The following is a 26,067-nucleotide window of genomic DNA, read 5'->3' on the forward strand; positions in this document are numbered from 1 at the left end:
TCCTAAATGATGGATTTTTTTGTTCAAAGAAGGTCTTGTATAATTAAAAAATTTAGATGGGCAATAAAAATTTAGATATGTCCACTTTTTTTACCTTAAAGCTGTTAAGTACTTATAAAAAATACATATTGATTGTAAGTTTTTAGAAAATAACTTTTACTTGGTTTTTACTGTAAATTCTTAAATCTCACATAAATATTGCACAGAGCTAATTATAGTGATTTCCTCTGAGAGAGTAATGAACATATATTTTATTTTAAAATATATTAAGTCACTGATGATGATTATTGGCTTTATTACTTCCCCCCAAAATTGCAGGTACAAAAATAGGTAATATGTAACCTAATTATGAAATTAACCTTTAAAAATCAGGACACAATAATGTAATTTGAAAAAATTTTCTAGTATTTTGAATGCACTTTTGAGGTTATGGATTACTGTTTACCCAATTAAAAAAATATATGGTTAAAAAAGTAGTTTTATTTGAAAATGAAACATTGCAACAAATGATCATACACTTAAAAAGCGATATTTAAATCAAGAGGATCTTGAAAAAGTGCACTCTTGTAAAGGATCACATATTTTCAACAACAACAACAACAAAAACTCCGTAAGCAATTAAGTACAGCATTGGTTTCTGTCTTTATGAACATTTTTAGCAAAAACAATTTGTTAACATTCACCCTGACAATCTGTCAAATTCAGTCTTACTTATTTTGCTTTAATATGGTATTTCCTTATCATTTTTTTTTGGTAACAAGACAGTTTTTAATATTTACAAAACAAGATCTTCATTCCTTGATTTTCTTTAGTTTACTGCTGTGCAGATGAGTAATCTGATCTATAAAAATATGACAAGAAGACATCTCTAGGAGAGTTCTCTGTTTTATAGCTCTACCAGGAAAGATGGAAAGATTTCTTTTTTCCTAAAACAACAACAATTTTTTTCCCCTGTGCTTGATGATATACACTTAGATTTTTTTTTTTAAGTTATGAATTAAACAAGTTAACTTCAATAGCAAAAGTATTGATGGTATAGTTTTCAATATCTTTTAAAAAATGGTGTTCCTCCCCTAAAAGAAGAAGAAATTTTAGACTCTGGTAAAATAGACAGCGCCTATCTTATGATCTACTCTATTACTATAATACAGGCACGACCATTAGAGTGGACCACAGGGAGAAGAGGGAAGCTGGGGCTTCACCTCAGGGGAATCTGAACAGCTGAGGTCGGTCTCATTACTTTCTTATTATTAATGCAACACAGAAACTGCTAATGGGAGAGAGCCTTTTAGTGTTAGCAAGATTAGCAACTTCCAGACTAAAACTTCCCATCACTCAGGAAACATCCTCATATATTGGGAAGGCCCTTAATGAACAGTGATAGCCACTTAGGGGCAGCCCCATTTTCTTCAGCAGTCAAGATCCTTGGTTAGGGATCGACTGGAAGCCATCCAAGGATGAATTTTGCTATCTCGGCAGAAATAATAATAATATTTCTACTCAAAGTCACATTACATTTCTATAAAAGGGCAGTTACTGGTAGAATGGAGATGTTTGGAAATTCATAAGGAGAAGCAAATTCAGAAGTAGCAGTGGGAATAAAATCCCTTTATATGAAGTCACTCACAATGAAACATAAAATAAAATCCACATTACTTTAAGCATACATTTGTACATTTGTAATAAACAAATAAACAAACAACTAAATCAGTGCACAACTTTCATTAAACCCTGTAGACCGGTGTTTATTAAATAGAGTCAGGCTCAGAAACTCTGGTAGATTTTTTGTTCATTTATTTATTGACTTAATATAAATGCACTGGAATATCCTTGGAAGTCATTAAGCTTAGTTTGGGGCTTTGATATATATACACACAAAACAGACCATCCCTGGGTAAGAATCTCTGCCCAACAACACCAAGAAAACTTCGTCTGCCCCAAGCACCCTCCTCATGCATTGCCTGGCACAGGACTTTGACACTTTAAAGTGTGCAGGAAGCACCTGGAGGTTTTGTTAAAATGCAGATTCTCATTCAACAGGTGTAAGGTGTAGCCTCAGGTTCTGCATTTCCTACAAGTCACCAGCTGCTGCTGCTGTTGGTCCATTGGTCCACAGACCACATTGGAGTAGCAAGGATAAGTGCTGTGTTTTTCAAACTTCAACTCACTACCTGTGAACAGGTAATGAAATCAGTGCGTCATAACTTCTGCTTTTGTAAACCTAAAACAGACTAGACTAGACTAGAAAACATCAGAGTGCATCTCATTTAGCAAGTGTATGTTTTATTTTACAACAGTGCTTTTGTTATCCATATGTATGTACATAGAGTTTGCAATATAAATTGCAATTCTTACTAAAGGTCACAGTCACAAAAGCTTGAAAACCATTGACTTAGCATATGTTACATGCTCAGTAAATGTGTGCTAAATTGGACTATTCTTTCTCTTCTTTCTACGTTACCAGAAACGGAAGGATCAGTGCTTATTTGCATTCATATCCTGATTATGCAGGAATAATATTCATTTTTCATAAAGTGTTATCTTAACCATGCATTTACACTTTAAGCCCTTTATTATTTTGAGTTGTGGAATAAAATAATTATTGGCCTTTATTTTGTAGAAACTTAGGTTTTCGCAAGCAATTGAAGGAAATTTGAGGGTCAAGTGATGTGGAGCTAATGAAAGCACATTCTACCTAATATGCTGTTCTAGAGTTAAAACTGATTTAGTCCTTTTAGGGAGATTAAGATTTGGGGATTATAAGGAATGATCAAAATACTTTTTTCTCAAATCTCCCTGCCCTGGTGGTTTCATGTGAAGGTTACTGAAGTTCCTTTCTCACAACCGTGTTCTGGTCCCAAACAGGTCTTCACACTGGTTCCAAATATTGACACACCCACTGAGCCCAGTTCTAACTCACTATCATGCTTCCTGTGCCTCTTAGAACATTCTTAACTCTGTGTTATACTATTTCTGAAAACAGTGAAATACAATGTTCAAACACATACTCAATGTAACTAATTTTGTTAAATGTTAACAATGTTAAATTCAATGAAATACAGTCATCTCTGTGTATCCACTCATCCCCATCCACAGATTCAACCAATCTCAGATTAAAATATTTTGGGGAAAAACAATAAAAAATAAAAATATAATAATAAAAAATTATACAATAAAAAATACCGTATCACAACTATCTACACATTAATAGCATTTACATTGTATTAGGTATTATAAGTAATCTAGAGTGACTTAAAGTATATGGGAGGATGTTCATAAGTTATATGGAAATACTATGCCATTTTATATCAGGGGACATGAGCAAGCGAGGATTTTAGTACCCTGGTAGAGGGAGATCCTGGAATCAATCCACTGTGGATGATGGCGGACTACTGTATTAGGATCTTAAGGGTGCCTTTTAATTAATTTTGAGGACAGCATATCAAGACACACAGAGCAACAGCATCATTTCTCAGAAATTTCCCTCGTGCTGCTTTTCAGCCATTTCCCTACCATTACTCTGTCTATATATGGACAGATCAATGATCTGATTTCTATTACCACAGATCAGTTTTAACTATTCTAGAATATCACATGAATGGAATCATACAATATGTAATTTTTGTGTCGAGTTTCTTTCACTAAAATGATAGATTTTGAGATTAATTCAAGTAGTTGAATGCACCAGTAGTTTATATCTTTTTATTGCTTGGTATTCCACTGAATGATATACTACAGCCCATTTATCCATTCTCCTATTGAAGAACATCTGGGTTGCTTTCAGTTATTGTCAGGAAATTATAATTGGGTATTTATGAATAAAGCTGCTGTAAATATTCTTGCAAAACATTTTTGTGCACATGTTTGTATTTCTTTTGGATAACTACCTAGCAATAGAATTACTGAGTCTTAAGGTAAGAATTATTATTGTTGGTGGTGTTTTTATTTGTATTCTATAGTTGCAGGAATTTTTAATGTATTTTGGGTACAAATATTTTATCAGATATATGTGTAGCAATATTTTTTCTCAGACTATGTTCTTTTTGTTTTGTTTCTTTTTTGTTCTTTTGAGACAAGGTCTCATTCTGTCACCTGGGTTAGAGTGAAGTAGTGTCATCATAGCTCACTGTAACCTCAAATTTCTGGGCTCAGGCAATCCTTCTGCCTCAGCCTCCCAAAGTGATAGGATTACAGGTGTGAGCCACCACACCCAGCCTTTAGTCCATTTTCTTGATGGTGCTTTTTTTCGATGAGAAGTTTTTCTTTTGATAAGGTCAATTTTTTTCTTTTATGATTTTTTATTTCTGTGTCATTTCTAAAAAGTATTCTACTTAAAGGTTGTAAAGATATTCTCCTAAGTTTTCTTTAAGTTTCTATTTTTATAAATTCTTAAATTTTATTTTACATTTAGTTTGATTATTTTACACGTGGTGTGAAGTAGAGATTGAGGTTCTTTTTATTTTTGCATATAGTGTGATTTTTCTCTCTTGAGCTGTAAGTGTGGTGAGATACACTGATTTTCACATGTTAAGCCAACCTTGCATTTCTGGGAAAAGTCAGACTTGATTATGGTATATTAAAGTTTTTATAAGTTGCTGGATTTTATTTGCCAATACTTTGTTTAATATTTTTGTATTTATGTGTTCTTGAGACACATTGGTTGTGATTTTCTTTTCTTGTATTTTCTATGCCTGCTTCTAGTATCAGGGTTAAAATAGCTTCATGATATGAGCTAGAAAGTGTTATCACTTCTGCTATTTTATGAAAAAATTTGTATAGGATTAGTATTCTTCTTTCTTCATGTTTATTATAATTCACTAGTGAAACTATCTGATCCTGGAGTGTTTTATTACATTTGTTTAATTATAAATTAGATTTCTTTATATAAGTCTGTTTCATTTTCCTATTTTATTGATTTCTGTTCTTTGTATTATTTCCTTGTGCTACATATTTAGTATTCAATTTATTATTTTTCTAGTTTCCTGAAATGGAAGCAGACTTTATACCTTTTTTATTTCTCATATGAGTATTTAAATCTATAAATTTCCTTCTAAAGATTGCTTTAGCTGCATCCCACAAATATTGACATGTTGCATTTTCATGTATTATTATTTCTGTTGAAAATATTAATATGTATTATAATATCCCTTTGAGATGTCTTCTCTGACTCATTAATTATTTAATAGTGTGTTTTTTAACTTCCAAATATTTGGGGGTCTTCAAAGGTATATTATTTTTATTCATCTTTAATTTATTAAATTTAATAATTTAATTTATCATGATTAGAGAACATACTGTTTAATCGAAATCCTTTGAAATTTATTGCAACTTGTTTTATGGCCCAGGATATTGTCGAATATATCTTCTTGAATATTCCATGTGCACTGTAGAAGTTGGAATTTGTTTTTGTGTGGGGTAATTTTCTATCGATGTCGATTAGCTGAAGTTGATGGTTAGTGCTGTTCAAATCATCTATAACTGTACTGATTTTTATTTAATTGCCTTATCTATTACACTGAGAAAAGAGTGTTAAAATTCTATATTGGTGATAGTAAATTTGATTCTAGTTCTCTCTTGTTCTGTCAATTTTCTTCTCATATTTGGGAGCTTTGATACTATGTGTATAAATTTTTAGTATAATAGTTTAATGTCTTCTTAAATAAGTGGCCTATTCATTATTATAAAATGCACCTTTAGAATCTCTGATAACACTACTTATCTTGAAGCCTCCTTTATTTTGATATTCATATCACCTCAACAGCTTTCTTTTGCTAATTGTTTCCATCCTTTTACTTCCAACTTCTTTGTTTCCTTATGTTTAAGGTGTGCTTCTTGGTGAGTGCAGTGGCTCACACCTGTAATCCTAGCACTCTGGGAGGCCAAGGTGGGAGGAGTGATTGAGGCAAGGAATTCAAGACCAGCTTGACAACATAGCAAGACCCCCATTGCTACAAAAAAAATAGGAAAATTAGCTGGATGTGGTGGCACACACCTGTAGTCCCAGCTACTTGGGAGGCTAAGAAGGGAGATTGCTTAAATGTGGGAGTCTGAGGCTGCAGAGAGCTCTGAACTCAGCACTGCACTCCAGGCTGGGTAACAGAATAAGACCCCATCACTAAAAAATAAAATAAAATAAAGTATGTCTCTCGTAAACAACACATAGTTGGGTCTTGCTTTTGTTTTTTTAACGTAGTGAACATGTCTGCATTTAAGCAGTGTTTAGTTCATTTACTTTAATTATTGATATGTTTGGTTTTAAGACCACCAACTTGGTGTTTGACTCATATTTGGCAAATCTTCTTGTGTTCCTCTGTTTCTCTTTCTTTTTCTCTGTGTGTGTGAGTCAAATATTCTATGGTATTCATTTTCCTTTATCTCCAGTGATTCTTTTGGAAGGAAGTTATGTTTCTTTGTTATTATTTTGGTGGCTATTTTAAGGATAACAATATGAACCTTTAAATTATTCTAATTTATTACTTCATGAAAAATTTAATAACTTTATGACAATATATTTCTAATTACTATTTTCCAAACTTTGCATTCTTATTCTCATATATTTTATTTCTACCTGTGGTAAAACTTATGTTTCTTTTAAAAATTATTTTTACTTCACACTGACATCTTTATTTTGAGTTCATTTCAAAGATAAACAGCCAGAGATTTCATTACTAATGAAGATCCCTACCAATCACTGTTAAATAATTTGACTTCTGATTCATATTTGCCCTAACTTTTAAAGACTTATCTGTAGTACCATATTCTCCAAGGAAAGCACTTTTAGCACATGACACTTAGTATAGATTGCATTATTTTTCCCCCTTATTTTTCCCCCCTTTCTGATAAAAAAGATTATATGTTTCTTGGCATAGTCATATGACTTACAGTTCCATAATATCAAACCTGGCCTTGTGGCATGTTTTTGCCATTGAAATGTGACTGGAATTGGGAGAGTTCTGAATAGAAGCTATAAAAAAACTATCATGTGGATTTCCACTTTCTTGTTCTTTCCCTCTGTATAAAAAAGATACATTCTAAAATATGGGGCATTTCTTTAACCAGTTCCAGAATGAGAAGATATATAAAGCAGAGACACAGTTGACTGCAGTTACCAGAGCAAGAGATATGCCACTGATGCTATAAGCCTCTGAGATTTTTGAGGTCATTTGTAAATGTAGCTTTACCTACTGAAAGTTGATTAATGAAATATGATTTAATGTTATTAACACATTCTAAGGAAATAAATACTTTCACATAATTTTCCACATTTCAGATTTGGTTACTTTACTTATCTATACACCCCAAGATCTGCTTTTAATTTTCTCTAAATCTGCCTTCAAACTTTTAAATATTTTCTTCCTATGTAAGCATATATTCTATAATAGTTAAGACATGTTTCTTCTGTTATATTTTGATTTTCTCCCAACATAACACTACCCTTCCTAGACTAGTCATGGTTCCCATTTTCTTCTCTAGGTAGCTCTAGTACATGTCTTTGATCAACATATAAGATGTTCCATTTAAATTAGAATAGTATAAACACTAAACATAGTATTAGTATAAATGTCTATAAATAGAAATCTCCATGTACATTAAGTCTGGAATAAAGTAGGCAGTCCCTGAAACTATTAGATTGTGTATCAATAAAAATAATGATATTTCTAGATTTAAAATATGACCCACAAATACTGATTCTACATTCATTTAAATGAATTACAAAGCTGAGAAAAAAACTTTTATAAATGTTTTATGCATATCTTAATCTGAATCTTTTTTCAAAATTTAGAATGCATTTTTCTTCTATTTACACGTCGACATCAATCTATTGGTCAGTGGATTTTTGTTTTTTTTTCCTTAAGTAGACAGGATAACAAAGTAATTCTTGGTAAACTTATTTTTTTCTACTTTATTTACATAGATAAAAATTGATCAGTGATAGCATTTAGTATATCTGTTGTAACTAAAATTACTTTGCTTATCAAATTATGAATAACAATTTTTCTTCTTGTATAAATTACATAAATTACTATGTCATTATCACCAAAAAGCTGAACTGTCAGTTTACCTCCCAATAAAGGACATGCTCAACTTAAAGAATAAAAAGAATTTTTTAAATCAAAACTCTCCATTACATTCTTTAATTTGTACAACTTGTCTATTTTGCATCCTGTATGTCAGTTTTCCCTCCATATGCTTCTCCCACATGTAAGTTGTATTTAACTGATGGAAGCTGTTGACAGTTCTTAGAGGCCCAGACATTCTAAGCCGGTGTTTTTGAGCCATAGTCATGTTCTGTTTTACATTTTCCAACTTTTCCCTAGAAACACCAATTTGACTTTAAAGAAAATATGAGCAAGAAAACACTTTTTATTCCATAGTATAATGTGAGGATATTTTTCATATTAATAATAGTTCTACTATTACGTCATATTACTGAAATTCGAAAATGAGAGAAGTGGCATTTTGGTTTGCTATTTATAAAACTAAAACAGATTAATACTGTATATGTATCAGTGACACAATGTAGTAGCATGTTCAAATTTTAGGGAGGAGATGCATTATCTTTGCTTCTTTTTTATTAAAAAAGCACATCCCCACTGATAATTTTTAATTTTTAATTGATTTGAATGCTAAAAACTAAAGAAAGGCTGAAATTACACTTAAACATAAAGGTTTAAAATTCTAAAAACTATTTGAAAGGCCCCCAAATGAAATTTATGATTGAACAAATATAATTTCATATTAAAGAATTCAAAAAGAGATTGTTACACAAAATTTAATTTTTCATAATTAAGATAGTTTGCCAGAGCTTGACAAAGCTTCTTTAGATATCACATATAATTTACATTCTGCACAACAATGAAAAATAATTTAAGAGATTAATACCAGCTAGTATGTTGAGGCACACTTCTATTTCATCATGAAAGCCTGACTGATTTTACTTAGTCCTGTCTGAGTTAGAACTGAAGATACTCAATTAATTTAAAAAAAGAAGAGAGAAATGAAGTCAGGAAGGGAGGAAGGAAGAGAGAAAGTAAGGAAGGAAGACAGGTAGATAGGCAGGCAGGCAACTTGATGTCACACATAGCAAAAATCACATAGAACAAGTTACTATGCCATAATTCATGAAATTACAGCATGACAGTTGTATGAAAATTATAAGCAAAAATAATTGTATTATTCCCAGAATAATTACATTCGAATTATTTTAATTCATCTTCCTACAAATGGTTTTTAATTTTTTCTTTATTGAATGTCTGAAAGATGAGGAATTCATTTTTCATTGATACTTTATAAACATTGGCTTGAACTACTGTAGGGCAAATCCCAATTAGAAGAGATTGAAGAAAGATTGGGAGCTTACTAAGTGGAACCACGAAATGTCAGCAACACTTTTACACACACTTGCTGATGGGAACAGAGAACTAGGCATGAATTGGGTAAGAATGAAGAAGTCAAGAGAGGTTTTTATAAAGGGTAGTGTCGAGGCATCATTGTATGCTGAGAGGAAGGATGAAGCAGAGAGGGGCAAATTTAGGCAGGAGAGAAAGGGGATAATGACAGAAACCAAGTTTTCGAGAAAGGATTGGGTTTAGACACAGGCATAGTGGTTGGTCTCAGAAGTAGGAATATGTCTTTTCCTGTGCCAAGACAGATGTCAGAGTAAGTGGCTACATATGTAGGAAGGAAGTGCCATAGAAATGGCAAGAGGACTAGATCTTTGGTTTTATTTGTTATCTCTATTGTATTTATATTTAAGGAGGGCATCAGTTGAGGTGATGTGATAAGGAAAAAGGAAAAGATGTGAAATATTGCAGGAAAATGAATGTGAATAAAGAAATACCAAAGTCTTTTTAAGTTTTTCTTATGCTAATTTGTTGCTTGCCAACTTTATACTTAATTCTTCTAATTGGTAAACCTCAGATGAATAAAGATATGTCTTTATTAATGCACACTTCTGTATTTATTTTGTGTACCACATATGGCTTTGATACCTCAAAGGTATTTTGTGATAGAGCAAGTTTCATTTGAATCATCAAATGAAGATTTAATTGCCAATGAAATTAACTTCAATCTATTTCATTTTTGTTTTGGTTGAGGGACTTCACAATCTGGTAAAAACTTACATGTCACATTTATGTCCTAAATATTTCCCATTCCATCACCACTGTAGGAGATTAGAGCTTTATTATACCTTTAAAGTTATCAAACTTTAAAGTAACCTTCTACCTAGAGGATCTTTGTACTTATCAAACTTGCCTCTCTTAAATATATCTCCCATGTACCTTACTGAAATGAAAATCTGATCATGCTACTTAAAATTGAAAATGACATGAAGTAATATAAAGGCAGTTACTTGCTTAGGAAAACTCAGGTTTAGTGCTAGGAGTACTAGATTTGGGTTTTTTAGATTCTTTCTTGAGCCCTAGATTTTGTACTTGTAAAATGAGATGCCTGCCCTGTTTAGCTCACAGACTATGGTGAAGATTAAATACAAGGATGTGTGAAAGTGCTTTTCACCCTCTAAATTGCTCTGCCACCCTAAGGTGTTACCATTAAGAAAGTGTTAAAGGTGAAGTAAAGTCATTCTCTTATTCCAAGTAAGATGGTTCTTTGGAGGAAATCCATGGCTAAGTATCTCAAATGTGAGTTTTTGGCTCAGTAAGTGACCTTACAATGATACTGAATTAGAAATCCTTGTGGGAATGGGGAAATAAGAAGCACAAAAAAACATAATGAAAATAGAGAAATAAAAATATTGTGGAACTTATAAAGTCTTACACCAAAACATCCAAATTTGGTTTCCTATATTAAGGAGGAAAAGGATTGAGGGAGGCATGGGTAAGAAGTAGAGGAGACGTCTCTGATAGATGTCTTCAGAAACTGCCCACAGCTCCCAGCTTTCTGTTTTAGAGCACTGCACCTTGGAAGAAAGAAAGCACTAAAGTGATGTTTTCCTATCTCCTTATTGATGAAGACAAAAATGAAATAGTTCTTTATCCTTTTCTTTTTGCACCTGACTGCTATGGGCATTGGTTTACACTGAAAGCTTGAAAAACATAAACCATCTAACTCTGACTTTCAAATCTAGGTGAAACTTAAAAATGAAATGTATAAAGATCAAGCTTTGTTTAAATGTATAACTTATTTAGTATAAATAGGCTGATGAAATAAAAGTGTAGCAGTAATAAGCCAACTTTAAGAGGTCACAGCATTTCACAAAATTGGTAGCTATAGCAATAATTTTTTTTAATTGCCAGTGATATTTCTCAGCCTAGTTTTGCTATTTAAGGCTCAATGTCTAGGTTTTGGAATTATAATCACCAAAACATAAGGGAGAACAACAGGGCCAGAATTCAGTGCTTGTGATTAATTTCAGATTTTTGCTAGATATAGCTACATACCCTCCTTGCCCCCCCCCCCGATTCATATTGAGAGATCCCATGTCATCTCTACAACTTCCCTTCTGCTATTGACTCTAGTTGGCAGAATCTGGTGACTCTTGTGATTCCCTCTTCCAGTTCACAACTGTCTGTCCCTCAAACTCTTGCATCAAATCTGTAACTTATGGTCTACCCCCTAGAGCTCCTGACGACCTCTCTTGTGACACTCCATCTTGGAATCTGCCCCCACTAGCAGCCTAGTAAGGCAGCCCTAGTACCCTAAGTTTCATCCCCTTCCAGACCAAGTGCTTTCACGTGCATTTTTTCGAGTCAACATACAAATAAAAGAAAATAAGAAGAAAAAATGTATTCTCAAATGTGTAAGGACAGAAAGGTCAGAATTATCTGATTTGAGGTGTGAACAAAGACATGACCATCTTCTACAAAATGGAAAAAGAAAGAAACAAAATTAAACAAAACCCACAAAATAGTCTAAGAAAGCTGAAGTGCTGAAATAGGTTAGAAATTGACTTCGAGCTAATCAATATGTCTACTTTCAGAACCATTAACTCAGTCTAAAACTATAAAGTGAAAAGAATGAATGTAAAAAAGACATCTAGATATTTTTTAAAAAGCCTGAGTTTTAGAGAAAAATTTATTGCTATTAGATTGACATGGCTATTCAGAGATAGGTGGAAAGATATATATTTTAAAAAATTAACAAGATTTTATTTAGAATTTCATAATGAGACCAATTTTCTAAATTTTAAGCTTTCAAATTCAAACCATTTTCATTCACAGTTGTATCAAGATTCATGAACCTTTTATTTTTAAACACATTATACCTTAATTATAATTATAATTATAATTGGAACTGAATCAATTTTTCTATTTTTGCTGGATTTGGAAAAAATATATCTTCAAGTTTTGGAGAAAATTGCTATTGGCCTAAACCATAAAGATTTATGTTTAACAGGTACCATAGATTATTATTTTTGTTTAATGATCGTTTTAAAAATTGTAATATTGAAGGACATATATGCTTAAATTTTCAGGCAGAAAATACGATTTAGATTTGTGAATGAATAAAACATATTGGTAAATATTCCAAGAAGCAAATATTTCAAAAGGTTCAAGCAGTTGTCTTATTATAACATTGTGGGTTACTTTGACAGAATTAATAACAAAATATAAAAAGAAACTTATAATTTTATAGTACTATGCTGTTGTTCATATAATTTAAGATCGTGGCCTCACTTTAAAAGTCAATGAAATATTTCTAATGAATAAGAAATATTGGTTAATAAACATATTTGAATACTTTATAAATATCATAAAAATATAAATCTGATTAAGTTATAAGCCTGTTTAATTCAAAGGCTTTAAGAATAAAAATCTACAGAGTTTATTATTTTCTTCAAAGTCTTTGATGATTTGCCTCCAACCTACCCCCCACTTTCATCTCTAACCCCCCTGGCCTATTCCTTATAGTGCAGCTGTACCTGTAGCTTTACCACAGATTTACACATGCTGCTGTCATTGTCTATAGGGGTATGTCTCCTCCTGCCTCCATGGCTAATTTGGACTCCAACTTGAAGATTCAGCTGCAGCAGCACACCATTCAGCAAAGATATCCTCACCTTCCTCCTTGTTTCTTCACTTTTGTATTGGGCTCTTATTTTCTGCCCTCACACTTTTTTAGTAATTCATCACAATCTAGAGCCTGGGTTACTTTTCTGATTTCCCCATCGTCCTAGGAATTCTTCGAGGTCACATCATGTGTCCCATTTTCTTTTGTATCCATCTTGGCATAGGGCTTAGGAGATGATGAGAAGTAGTGATGAGAGAGGGGAATTTCAGAATTTGAGATCTTCGGATCATAGCAGTTATATGTAATGACAGGGTGTAACCACGCTTCTACATGTGAAATTGAAGTTTAATCTAAGGAACTATGGGGCTACTGTTGAGAAGAAAGATCAGTCAGACCCGGTGGTAGTTATAAAGTCATGCACTAAATGTTCAGGCATAGGGCAAGATTGCATTTCCTGGATGCCCTGTGGTTGACAGGGCCACATTAATTATTCTGACTAATGAGTTGTTGAGTGGAAATGACACAGGTCACTTCAGGCTAGAGCATTTAATTGCAGGTTGGAGCCCCTCACGAGTATTCTTTCCCTGCTATGTGAAGGCTGCCTGAGAGGGGCAAGAGAGGAGGCCAAATGAGAAGGCTGTGGCAGAGAGATAGGAAGAAGTGTCAGGAGTGGCATGTAATTTACAGAGAGAACTGACAATATTTAGTGATGGATTGGGGACAGGTATGAAGTCAGTGTTCAAGATAGCTGCTTTAGCTGTCATGGTCTCTGGGTGACTGCAATGGCCAGAGCCAGCTTGCCCAGCCACCTGCAGTGAACAAGTAGTGAGAACTAGAAATGAAACTTGGTTCTTTTAAGCCACTAAGTTTTGGGGGATGTTTATTACTACCACATGTCTTTGCATAACCTAGTATGACCTGAATATGTTAGGGGATGAGGGAACATGTGGATGCAATCTGTTCCATTGTATCAATTTCACCACCAGCTCTCGTGTTCTCAGCTACCTTGGATACCCTGGAAAAGGGTACAGTAGTCCCTCAGTATCCATGGGGGATTCACTTCAGGACTACCCCAACCCCTACAGATCCCAAAATCCACAGATGCTCAAGTTCTTTATATAAAATGGCACAGAATTTGCATGTAACCTATGCACATCCTCCTGTACACCTTAACATAATCTCTAGATTACCTATAACACTACAATGTAAATGTCATGTAAATAATTATTATACCCTATTGTTTAGGGAATGGTGAAAAAAAAAAAGTGTGTGCATGTTTATTACAGATGCAACGATCCTTTATATATGTATACACACACACACACACACACACATATATATATACATATATATGTATTTTCGATCTTCCGTTGGTTGAATCCACCGACATGGAACCTATGGAGTGTGAGGCCGACAGAATGTGAAAATGAGTCAGGCACTGAGTCATGGAGGGAAATGGTAGTGATATGGAGTTCAGCAGCCTGTAACTGAAGTATGGGGAAAGGGTGGTATAGGAAAATAGCACGAGCTTTAAATAAGAAGCAATTTTTTGAGCGATAATGCCGGACTGCCTCGAAGATGATTTGAAAATGATAGTATGGAGCAAGAAATATATAGTCTACTAGCCTTACACAAGAGAGGAGAGAAGTCAATAGGGTTTGGGGAGTTTTGCTCTCTACTTAAGGAGAAGGCAGAAGGACACTGTTGGGACATTGAGGAAAATGTAGCCTTACTCTTTCAATAGAGCTAATATTGATAATAACTATCCAAAAAAAGTGCAAGAATATAAGTTCTTGTACCCTTAAATAGATCCAATTTTACTTTCACAGAGCATATAGGAAATGTTTTCTATTAATTATCAATATGTTAAAAGCTATGTTCACATGCACACTTTTAATAGCTTAGAGCACTTTGACACATAAAGATCAGATAGATTGTGGCTGATTAGGGATATCCCCAAATGAAAGAACATTTTTTTTTTTTACTATCTCAAAACACATTCTGCTTCCTGCCCAAATTCATACCCACACAACATTATGTACTGTTGCTTTCATTTTTCCTCAATGCTGCTTAGATTTCTTTCATACATATTCGTATTTTTAGATTAGATAAAATGAATAAGAAGGTTCTTTCCCTGAAAAATATGTGGTGTGATTCAAAGAAAATGTTAATGGAATGAAATACTTACAGCTTTGTGAAATACTGATATGTAGCAACTAATTTTGTCTCTATACTCAATTGCTTTTTCTTTGTGCAACTGAAGCATAGTTCTTATGGGATTATGTAGATGTACAAGCACTTGTATTGACAGCATTTTTAAATGGAAGAGAAAGGGGAAGACAAAGGACTTAATATATGTAGTAGTACATGGGGACTAATCATATCTTTACTGTGTCATATTCATTTTTTCAGGAAAATCACCTCTGTATAGAAATACCTTTGATCAACACAATACAGGTACTCAGAATGAAGAGGACTCTGCCTGAGTTGTTAAATTCCACGTCACAAGCATGGACTGTCTTTCATGACAAATTTCATTCCTCCTTTGCTCCCACACTGCCTGACAAGCAGCTCAGAGGGAAAGGTTGTTAACCATATTGCTTTGCCTAACAAAGGATTCCAAATAAAACATGTACCTTTGTTTTATTCTTAAGAGGGTCAGGTGGCTGAGGGAGTGATTTGTTTGTGTACAGATGGGTTAGTGCAAAGCAACAGAAAAAATATTAATGTTCAGGTGTGGCATTTCTAAATAGGGAAGATGTGTGTTAAGGACAGTGTCTATTTTATATCAGCTACACCTGGCAGAGTCCCAGGGCAAGGTGAGTATACTATAAACAATGGAATCTCCTTAGTGAAAGCTGCTGCATAGCGAGAGAAATCTGTGGGAGGGATATACAGTCAAGACTGTCACGTGTATAGTATATGTTTTTAAAAGCAGGTTCCACATCAGTTTTAATGCAGCTGGGATGGATTCGAACTTGTTTTTTTAAACAAATTACTTCGATTTAACTCCTATTTAAAAACTCAAGACTATATATGATCAATAGACCAACACCAGATTATAAATAAAATTCAGTCTCAGAACTTCAGGAAAATTAATAAGCTAGTTATATTCTTGGTGTATGGAAATCTATATTAAAAACCCTACTAGTTTGTTTAGTGTATCCATTAAATGATAAAATATCCATATCTATGATCCCTCCAGAGATCAAATTAAGAACATTCCTCATTTGTTGGTTTGTCTCTAAGGAAAATACAGGAAAACAAATGCTAATCAAAAGATTAATGGTCTTCTCAATGTATAATACATTAACCACTCCTTCCACTTTTGGGAAACAAAATAAAAATCAAATAAAAATAAGGTGTTGTCTAACATATTCTTGATAAATATTGTATAGTGTTAAGGTCCTTGTCAGTATGAATTTGATTTAAGTCTGTGAGTCTTTTTTGAATATTTCTACAGCTATCTAGATAGAAACATCATGCATAAAAATGTTCTTTATTCCAAAACATAGGAAACTCCCAGTGGTGAAAGAAGATTTAGGTATCTCTGAAGGTTTCTTATCACTCAGCAATATAACTCTCTGATGGTTCAGTGCCTGAGAAGGTTGTCTGAGATCACTTATCAAATAAGTCAAATAGTCGGCTGGCTAAAAGAGTAGATTAGATGCCTACAGTCATCTCATGTCTTTATTTTCAGTCATCAAATCTTTCTTTTAATAAACCAGGGGAGAAATGAGTGTGTCACTTGGTGTGGTATATCCAAAACTGAATATCAACCTGCCTTAAGTTGCTCCTACTGGTTCTGAGAAGGTTTTACTCACCTTAGCAAGGAATATATTTAGTTTTAACATTTTAAACCACAAATTCCAAACCCTGGTATGTCGAGGAAAAAGTGGTGATGACAAGGATAAATGTGTACTGAGTTTTGTCTCTTGATTTCTAGAAGAAATCTTATTGCAACATAGAAAATATACTTTGGTGAGTGATCTTTAAAACAATTCTATAACTATTTATTGAACAATGATTAAATTATATTTATTTTATATATCTTTTGGTTAATATTTGACTAAAAGCAGTATATTAAATAACTAGTGTAAAAAGCAAAGCAAGTCTTTTAAAAACTTGAAATCAAATGCTCTAGGTCTGTGTTGTCCAATATGATAGCCAGTGGCCACCAGTGGCCTGTTTGTATTTACGCTAATTAAAATCAAATAAAATGAAAAGTCCCGTTTCTCAATTTCACTAGTTACATTTCAGCTGGTCAATAGCAACTTGTGGCTAGTGGTTATTGTGAACATGTCTGTCAACATAGAAAATTCTATTGGAGAGAGCTGCTGTAGCAAGTGTATAACTCAAATACAGTATATGATAGCATTCATAAATCAATCTCAATTCAGGACTTTAGAGTCATTCAAACTGTACACAAAAAGAGATGGCATGACTGCTGTTTTCATGAGAGGGAGAGACTATCTTACCATGATTATATATATATGTAGTACGTCTATGTGTGTCACTTTTGTATAAATTGTCGCTTGATTAATAGGCACAACAGAAATTTTTAATTAACAAAGACATATTTTTGCTCTATCACAAGGGGTTGAGGAGAGCTAACTTCTAATTTATTTTCTAAATATCTTGATAATGAACATCAATATTGTTGTGGCTTAAAGCTTAAGAGATTACAAGAAAAGAACTAGGCACAGAAGAATGTAAGTGGCTATAAGGAATCTTTTGTTCCTCTGTCCAAGTCTCTGGCTTCTAAACTTGCAATTATATTTATCATTTGGGTTAGAATGCCAATCTCATCCACTGAGACTAATTATTGTTTCTAGGGTACAGTACCATTACATATATACACCGTTGTACATCCTTGCAAAAATGCTTCCTTTTCATGGAGGCCTAATTCTTCTACGTATAAACTTAGTTATGTGAGTTTAAATGAAGACCACATGGGACCCTCGAACAGCACATTATTTGTAACAGGATTGACTTCACTTTTGGTGGCTAAAAACTTCCTGCAGAAGAATTACCTTTTCAACTAACATCAACAGGCCTCTCATTACCAGCAGTTTAAGGAGTGAGATTAAAGCAAAACGAAGGCATATAGAGATTTAATTATGTGTTCACATCTAGAAGCAGTGACAAGCTGGGGCTCTGCCATTACCTTGATATTTTGGAGATAAACGGTTATCTAAATAAATAGAAGACTTCAGCCTCTGCAGCTGTCACTAACATATTCCACCCTAATTACAAAATATTTATTTTAAATATTAGAACACACACTGAGGAAGCTAACCTCAGCTGCCAAAAAGGAGATTTTTCTATTGCTAACTTTTCCAGATTAATTCAGGTAGTGTGGGAAATACTGAGGATGGCATTTTATTTTTTATACTTTTGACTCTGTATTCTGTACACGAGGAAGGAAGAAAAGAAGGAAGGAAGGAAAATTGTAAGGAGCTACCTCTCTGATTTGTCTGTGGGTAAGAACTATTTTATTTTGCTGTGCCTTAGCACCCACACATTACTTGGCACAGAGTAGGTAGGCACTTTGGAAACATTTTTTTTTATTAAAAAAGAAATAAAATAATTAAACTTTGAGACAAAAAGTCATTTTTTCAAACAATATTTATAGGCACATTTTTATAATTGCAAACTTTCTTTACTCAAATATATACTGCTTTGTTATATTTGAGAAACCAGTATGCACCACTGTCCCTCCCTTTGCCTATTTCTCCCCATTTTCTTTCTATTAGCAGCAGAGGTTTTAGATTAATCCATTATATTCATGATATTTGGGAGTGTGTACCACAAAAATAACTTCTTCAAATGTTTACTTACTTAAAAATATAATGGCATTAAGGAATCGAGATAAATCTAGGTATTGAATTTTTAATTCAGTGATGTGGACCACTCTTTCTAAGCTTATTGATTCCTTCCACCAACATTTACTGAGCACCTAACTGGTAGTAATGGGGAGAAAGCAGTCAGCCAAAGTCCCCTGGAGATTATTGTTAGGAAAAAGTTTTAAACATGTTTGAGCACCTTATGACTGTGTACTGCACTGTCTCTTTCAAAAATCGGCAAGTTCATTTATTCATTTAGTCCAATTCACACCCTTCCCTGACCCCACTACCACTCCTGCATCAGGAAGTGATGGGGAGAGTGAAATTGAAGGAAGCAATTTCGCATTACTGGATGTCGATATTGTGAAGCTGGGGCTCTGGGGAGGTCCCACCACAGATGGAGAAGTGGGATGGGTGAGCAGGCAGCAGCCAGTGAGCCAGAAGGTCTGCACAGGAAGTGCCTAGGTGTGGAATGAAAGTGGAGTGAGGATCAAGCTCAGGGTTAGGTCTTCTGACCACATACCACCGCCTACAATTCCCCAAATAGGGCAATCTGAGCTTCAGTTTGACCCTTTTCCTACTTTTTGCATTTAGTTTTCTTTTTCAGAGAAATTGGGCATCAGAAAATGATATCCAAATGGTAATGTGTCATTGTGTTGATGACTAGGGTTACAATGGTTGAGACAGATAGACACATGCAAGAAAGGCAGCTAGATGGCAGATCAAAGGCATTTCCTGACCAGAAGGTGGAAAATAGCAGTTGGGAGCTTTAGTAAATGCACTTAAGAATCTAGAGGAGCTTCTCAGGCATTTATTAAAAGCTAATTCAAACCCTTAAGGTTATAGAAGATTTTGTGAAAAGCACCTCTTAACTGACCAACTGTCAATTAGCAAAGGAGAAAATGCCTCAAGTACTCCATTATGATGATGATTAAAAAAAAAACGGGCTTTGATTACTATAATAACGGTAGTATAATGTATAAAAATTCTCTGGTTTTAGATATGAAAGGAATTCATAACTGGTGATCATCTGTAAAATCTACTGTGGAAAGCTACAAGTATAATTGCCCAATAATATCAATTTATTTTTTCTTCCTCAAACTTTTCAGGTGATCTATTATAATGAGAAACAATAATCATTAAGATTTGATCATGCTAATCTAATTTTCTGGATGGCTTATTAACCTTCTAGGGATGTCTTTCTTCTACTTCTTGATCATTAGATCAGACTATAATTAGGCCAGTAATGAGGAACGTCAATTATATAATAATGTTTGAGAGGATACAGGAGGTGTCATGGATATTTAGATTTATGATTTCAAGTTTGGCTACATTTATGCATATGTACATGTATATGCACAAGTGTATATATGCATTTGTATATATTCATGTATATATATGTTTATATATATATGTGAACATAAATTTGTGATTTCTTCTAAGAAAGATTTAATGAAACATATATTTTAAAACATTACTTAAATATTTTTCAGAAACTAAATCTGGCCTCCACATGTGTGTGATCTCTAGAAAATAAACAGGAGCAAGAAGGAGAGAGTCTGCCTTAAACAGCTTACATTCATTTGAAGTGAACTAAAATCCTTTAGGAAAAGCAATAATTTCCACATATAACTGAATTGAAACACTGAAGAAGAGGAAACAACGATTATTTCAAAGGATTGTTCTGTTTTGGAAAGACAACGGCATAATTGAAAATTGATGGGTTCTGGATGATGGAGATCTGAGTTTAACACCAGGTTAAGTCTGTACTAGTGATATGCCTTCGAGTCATCGCTGAAACTCTTTGAGCCTTAGTTTCATCATCTGTACACTGGGGATAAAAGTACCAATTGCAGGGATGTTCCAAGATTACGTGCAACATATGGAAAGATCCTGAAATATGTCAATAAGTGGTAGTCCTTCAATAAATGGTAGAAATTATTTTTCTTTACCTTTGTGAATTGGGAACCATTTCTTTACTGAATTGCTTTCTTGAATCTGGACAAAAAATATTCATATTCATTCAAACCCAGTTTCTTGTGTTCTTTTTTCTCAGAATTAATTCCAGTTGTTGGATTTGGATGGCAATAGAGAGTAAGAATTTTTACTATGGGTCCTAGAGAACACTGCAGAGGTGCTTTTGATGTGAATCAGGAAAATTCATAAATTAACCCTGCCGAAACTCTACAGATTATATGTGGGGACTTTGGCAAGGGACTCTTGTTAGAACTTTCTCATTGTTTCAGCTAAATCTAACTCCATACAAATGAAAAACTACATTCCATATAGTTTCAGTTTATAAATAAAAACCAAAATCACAAATTCGACAAGAAATTAGACCCTATAATCAACTATATCAGTTCTTGTCTGAAAAAAGGAAAAAAAAATTACGTAAATGTTCCTCACATTTAAAAACCATGACACTCATTGCTGTGACACAGTCTTCTTTCTGACAGGTATAGCAGGATTCAAGGAAGGATTGCATCAATACTTCTCTGTAGTCTACTTCTACTAATGGTATATATATAGGTATACTGTGCCAACAGCTAGTGCCTCCTAAATCCATCCTCCCCTTATTTCATAATACGGCAGCCTTGGAGGTATACATTTCCAATCTCACATTAAGGAAAGAGCTTACCATTTAGTTGCAAGATATACGGGTAGCTGAGATCCTCTAGTTGTTAGAGCCTTCAGAATTCACCCCAGCTTTCCAGCCTAGGCCACATTCTTTTTGAGCAGACACAGCCAATGATTGAACCTGGTGCGGGTATTGGGGTCTGCCCATTTCTGCCCAACACGAGACTTCCCCTCACGGGCAATATTTGCTCTGGAGGTGCACATTGGGTTGGCGTAATCTGCCAGATTTACACCTTGGTCTCAGGTTTATCTGTTCAGTCCTGTTTCCCTTCCTCTTTCCTTTCACAGGTATCAGATGTGTATTACAGTTTTGAGGGCTTTTCTAGCCCAATTCTGCTTCCTCCCTATTTCATCTTTCACTCACCAAATACTCCTTTTTGCACTCCTACATTTGTCTCAATCTCTACTTCCCAGAGGATTCAACTGACTTGCCCAGTAACAGAAAAAACCTGGATCTCTGAGTGATTACGGGCAGCAAAGATGTTCATGTGTCCTGTAGGCTTGTACTGTCATGTAAGAGAGAAATAAACTTTATCTTGTGATTACTGTATTATTGTGTATTGCTTTTATGGCATTGCACTCTAACATATGTACAAATAAAGGTTAAAGATGCAAGTGATTTCCCTTATTCCCCAAATTTTATATACTTCAGTCATTTCTTCATCTAAACTTTGATCTGCTTTCTGAAAATGAAATCTTCAATTGCTTATTAACTTTTTAAAGATCTAAAATATTTCATACTTCTTTATTATCTTTTAAATGACCTACATGCTTATTGCTTGGTATGTATATATCACGTTGCATAAATACTGGCTAGGATGATAAATAAATATGTAAGCTTGGGTTCCATGGTAAGTGTAAAGACTATTAACTTCCCTAATCCAAAGGAGTTTAACATTATTTTTAGAAGTGACCTCTATCTACACAAAAGTATAGTAATGGAATTGAGGCTGGGGGAACAAATATAATTTTATAAATGGCCAAATAATTATATACTCTAGAAAGTAAATTACTATAAATGTAAATTAGGACATATTAACACACATCAATTAGGCCACAATATGACAAAATAATTTACAACTATATAGGCTTACAACAGTTCAGGAGCTTATGCAGCCTACATTTCTTGGATACCTTTGTGAGCCTTGTACTGAAGTAGAGAATGTAAGGCAATTTAATATTTCCACATACACTGTAACTGCATTAAGTTTTATACATATCAATTTAAATGACCAGCTCTGATGTGTCATGATTTTCTTGTTTGACTAAAATAAAGACTCTATAAAGCAAGCTTGTTGCCAAACCCAAAACATGTACTCATTTAGGCTACTGTTTCATATATCCAAAAGCTTACTTGATTTCCAAATTCTCATCTTCTGCTTCTCATTACACATAATGCTTTGCAAAATATTTGTGCAAATAGGTGTAATATTTAAAGGCAAATCTTCAAAGATAACTACCTTTTGTAATTTTATTTATGCTTGCTGAATAAAGTATTTTTTTAAATTAGCATTCATTGCAATAGTATTTAGAAAAATGTTATAAGAATGTCACCAGAACAGAAATTTTTGTTAAGAAAGACAGTGAAGAATGAAAGAAAGAACATCTTGTGATAGGTATTTTCACATGTAATACTAGGGGCCTATACAAAACATAAATAAATAACTGGAAAAGTAAAGGAATACTCTTTTTCTAGTAGCAGCTTGGTGCATAGCTTATTGGTTTACCACAAATCTGCAGAAAATGCAGTATGCTTTGTAATTTAGTCTTGAAGCTTTCTCTGAAAAATTTCTTTTCAAAGAAACTTGTCTACTTTAATACTAAACCTGGAAATACAGGGCATGAAAATATGTTTCATTCTTAAGTTGTTTGAGGTTGGGTTTCATTAGCAAATTTCTCTATAAAGAGGCGCAAAATGGAAGTAATTTCTTCCAGCCATATTAATTCTAATTTAAGAAAGATAAAACAATCATCCTGATGACATGCCAATTTATTAAATTCATATACCTGAAATTTAATCTCTGTTGAATTAACTGTGATGAAGTATCAGGCTTTTCTTCCCACAGAATCAGGGAGTCATAGCTAAGCCCACTACTCTCCAAAAAAATGCCTGGGGGAGGAGGGTGATGCAAAACTGATCTCAGTGGCAGAAAAGTCTCAGTGCTTTCTAATCAATTTAGTTATTATTTTCTGTTTGCCTACTAGGTGCATGTTATGTGGAAAAATATGATGGAAGAAATATTAAAATTTCCACATGATCTCTAAAGTTATACTTTTTAATGCATAAAAATCAATGATGAGTTACCATAAGTATCAACCTATTCTACTTGTTTTTGAAGATGACTTTTTTTTTTGCCATTACAGTTAATTGTGTGATGAACATCTTTATAAATATATTGTTGGTTTTTTCTTTTATTGGAACTTGGAATTGTATTAATAGAAGAATTTGAAAATCTTTTATTGTTACTTCTTATTGTGCCTTTACCCATGGCAGACACTTCTGTTCAAGTCTAGTGCTCCTTCCTGCTTAGACCACATGTGGCTTTAGAATTCTTACCAGCATAGTGCTCCAAACAGCACTATAGTCAAACAGAAAGTTGGAGTTAGCATGCTAAATATAACCTATTTGTCATTTTTCATCTATGATTTTCTAAAATGACCATCCCATTTTCAATGCTACCCAAAACAAATGAACATAGAAATAAAATTGCAACTTACCTAACATTTCATCACTTTTTTCTTAAGCTTTTTAATGACTCCTATCATAAGGCTATCACATCTGTGTTCCTTGAACTATGTGTGAAGACAAACATCCTCCTATATGTATGTTTGCTAATTATATTTACTCTGGAACGAGCTTTTATTAAAACTGCTTTGCCTATTTATTTACTGGGATTCTATAGAGGAATGACCTTCCTGAAGAGTTAGATTTGGATCATCTTTACTCCTGTTGGTATTTATTTTGGTACATTTCCCCAAACTGGTATCCCTAAAAACCAATTTTCATCCAATTGGGTAACATGGTTTATTTTCAAGCATAAAATATGTTTTTAATTAAAGAAAAATAGAAGAGAATAAACAATGTCAAAATGCTAAATAGAACAATTTTGTCAGTTAAGTTTCCTATATTTTAGAATGTGTCTACGTTAACAAGATTTTTAGAGAGTTAATGTTATTTTTCTTAGCACAGTCTTTTAACTATCTTCCCTGTGTTCTTCTGCAACGATGCTGAAGCTCTTGCCCCCAAAACATTTTATTTAGAGCAACACATAATATTCTGGTCAGTTATATTATGTGCTGAATCTCTATATTTAAAAAGAAGTTTCAAAGCTCCAACTGAGAGGTGTAAAGGAAGACAAAATTCTCTTTGTCATATATAGTTTCAGGAGAGGATAGAGGCCAAACCTCCAAGACTTTCTGTTTATGTAGAAAACAGCAATGTGGACATTAACACTATTGGGATTTAGTTCTGGAAGAGGAATGCAGATGTTGATCAAGAAAAATGTCCTTTTCTGGCATTCTGCAATTATAAATACTTGATGAAGTGAACTGAATTGAACTTCTCCCTCTGCTATATTAATTTGGCATGCATATGGAGAAAAGTTATTTCAAAGTCAAGTAGGAGAAAAAACCCTCTGCATAGTGGTTACCATATGTAGTATTTAGAAGGCTCATCAGCGTTCAAAATGCATGTGATAATACTATACAATTAACACCTACCCCCCCAATCCAGTATATTCATGGCATCTTGAATGCCCTAATTGTATTCTCAAATTCCAGATTTTGTTTATTCTTTATTCACATATGAAATGTCTGTCACCATTTTTAAACTTCTAAGGTCTATTTTGACTTAAGGTTTAACTCAAGCAATTAGAGAGTTAGATGGTGTTGTAGGTAAAAGAGGGCTTAGAAAAAGGGAACTAGGATTCATCTGGGGTCTTTTCTATGCCAGGTGCTGGTGCCAGGAATTTCAAAAATGCACATACTACCACCATCACTAGAAACATTGTTACCACTGAATTGCACCTGCCATAAGAGAAACCTTGGAGTAGTTAGTTAGGGACATTTCCTAATTTAATATTTGAAACAGGCAGTGGGGTAGGTAGAGACATCCCTGCTTATACATGCAGAATGAGTCCTGTTCAACATCACACAGCTACAAGTGGCAGAGAATGGATTTACAAATAGATCCATAGGAATCCTGAAGTTCCTCAAGTCCTCTTCCCATTGCCCCTCACTCTTCCCATTCCTCTGCTCTGGTCTGGAAGGTCCATTTTTTGCTCTAATATGATTTTCTCAGCTAAATACCTATGATATTCACTATGTGTTTCGCTTATTTGGCATTTCCTTCTTTATATATATATATATATATATATATATATATATATATACTTGTCTCAGTGTATGTATGCTCTGTTCCACAACCAGATTACAACTTCCTTAAGAGATAATATTTATTATACAAATAGTGACAGTTCTGAGACGTTGGACACATGGGTGCTTAGTAAGTGACTTTTGCTGAGGACAATTGTTAATCTAAACAACAATGTGAAAGGAAAGTGAATATTTTTTATATTAAAAAAAAGAGAATGGATCCAAAACAGAAGAGTTC

The 26,067-nt window shown here is 33.7% G+C and overlaps 1 protein-coding gene across 1 annotated transcript in view; it reads right to left on the minus strand.

The window, feature by feature from the left end:
* The window catches only part of TMEFF2 (transmembrane protein with EGF like and two follistatin like domains 2), a 255,770-nt gene that overhangs the window by 124,982 nt on the left and 104,721 nt on the right, over positions 1–26,067 (minus strand). The window lies entirely within an intron of this gene.

This window comes from Microcebus murinus, chromosome 8 (assembly GCF_040939455.1).
Source record: "Microcebus murinus isolate Inina chromosome 8, M.murinus_Inina_mat1.0, whole genome shotgun sequence".
Taxonomy (NCBI): Eukaryota; Metazoa; Chordata; class Mammalia; order Primates; family Cheirogaleidae; genus Microcebus; species Microcebus murinus.